This window comes from Chrysochloris asiatica, unplaced genomic scaffold (assembly GCF_000296735.1).
Source record: "Chrysochloris asiatica unplaced genomic scaffold, ChrAsi1.0 scaffold00110, whole genome shotgun sequence".
NCBI lineage: Eukaryota > Metazoa > Chordata > Mammalia > Afrosoricida > Chrysochloridae > Chrysochloris > Chrysochloris asiatica.
Genome location: NW_006408628.1, coordinates 9470552 through 9472771, shown reverse-complemented (window position 1 = coordinate 9472771; position 2220 = coordinate 9470552).

Below are 2220 nucleotides of genomic sequence, written 5' to 3'. Positions count from 1 at the left end.
GAGTACAGGTGTACTCTGAAACACTTGTGTTCTACTTCCAAAATATTAAAGCCATTGAAAACCCTATGGAGTACAGGTGTACTCTGAAACACTTGGGGCCACCATGAATTGGAATTGACTTGAATGACAAATGGGTTTTATGATCATCAGACCATCCTGAGTTTGAAGTGATGGTGGGTCATTTAAACTCAGACCAACAGGCAAGATAGTGTACACTATTTATCATAACTCATTGGGTTTGGGGTTAAGGACCATTAAGTCAGTCTCCTATTGTAGCCTACTCTGTTGGTTGTCTACCCACCAGCCATTCTCCAACTGCCGTTTGAGGACAAAGCTCTCATCTTAATCATTCTCCTCTAAGCAACTGAGTCACAGAACCTGGGGTGAGATTTGAATGGTCTAGGTCATGTTTTTCAAACTTTTAAATCATTACCTATATTGGGAACTACATTTTATAGTCCAATGCATATATATATATATACATACACAAGTCTCATACTTGATCTAATTATGTTTGATATACATTGGTATTATATTCTCTCTTTAAAAAGCTAGCCACACACAACACACTAAATTGATTTCCTAGTCCACCATCCCATTAATGGGTTGTAACTCTTGTTTGGAAAAATAAAAACCTGTCCCAATCCAATTTAACTACCTTCATTCCTCTTATGGAATCCTGGTGTGGCATTGTGGGTTAATGCACTGGACTGCAAAGTCAATTTGAACTGCAAGATTGACAGTTCAAGCTCACCAGCCACTCCTTGGAAATCCTATATAAGGTCACTATGGGTTGGAACCGTCTTGATGGCACTTAAAATTAACAACATTCCTCTTGTTAAGTCCTGGTATAGTGCTGTAGAATAAGCACTAGACCGTGAGGTTGGTATAAATTGCAAGGTTGGTGGTTCAAACTCACCAACTGCTTCTTGGAAACCCTATACAAGGGTTGCTATGAGTCAGAGCCGACTAGGTAACACTTAACAATTCCTCTGTGGAGTCCTGGTGTGGTGCTAACTGCAAAGTTGATGGTTTAAACTCACCAGCTGCTCCTTGGAAACCCTACACAGAGTTGCTATGGGTCGGAACTGACTTGATAGGACTTAACAGCAAACTGATAAAAGCAGAGAATTTATGACTGTAATGTTAACCAAGTTCTGCTGTGGTGCTGTAGGGTAAGCACTGGACTGTTAACTGCAAGGTCGGCACTTCAAACCCACCAGGAACTCCTCAGAAACCCTATATTGGGTGGCAGTAGGGAACTAACTTGACTGTGGTTAACAATATAACATTAACCTTCAGAAACTGATACAGTGTTGCGCTTATACAGCCTTGAAGAGAAATTAACCTCAAAGGTGTTACATTTTATTTGTACAATGTTAATCAGTTATATATGTTGTTGTTGTTAAGTACCCTTGCATCTTCTGAGGAGTGACTGGTGAATCCGAACCACTGACCTTGTGGTTCAAACCAACATTATGGTGGAGTACTTATCCTACAGCGCCACCTAGGAACTTTTTATTTATTGATGTATATATTTATTTTCTGAAAACAATCAACTTTTTGTCTTCCCTACCATTCCCTCATTAATGATTTAAATAAAACTTTGTTGTCTTACATACTATCTATTTATATAAAAGTTTTCTTTCTGCTTTAAACGTTTTCTGTTTCATCCAGCACTTAGTGACCATTTTGTGACCATGGGGAAAGACAGGAAGAGAAGGGAGATGGGAAAGTTTCTTTGGGGTCCTTGATGGACTCTTGGTCTGTCAGAGAGAAAATGTCCTTGCTATAAGCAAGGTTTTCTGTGTTTTGCAACCCAAAGCTTCCTTTCTGATACATCTCTAAAAAAAACTGTACAATGACAATTTTAATAAAAATAATTTGATTCACCCAACTGGAACTTTTCTCCTGGTTTATCGTCTGCATATGGTAGTGGCTGTTGTCCCAACAAAAAGCTGATCCCTGAGACCCGCCCCCTCCCCTCCCACCACCACTCCAGCTCAGGGAAGACATCTGATAGAGTGATATTTTGCTGCTAAGCTTATTTATTTTTAATGTTAAATTACTTCCAGGGCTTTATTAATGCTTTTATTTTAATAGATAATGCTCAGATTTGGAATAATTCATATTCAACTGTAATCATGTGGTCTCAAAAATTGTATTTATTCCTGTGTTTTTCTTTCTCTATATTCATCAGTAGCTTAGAATTGCAGGTTT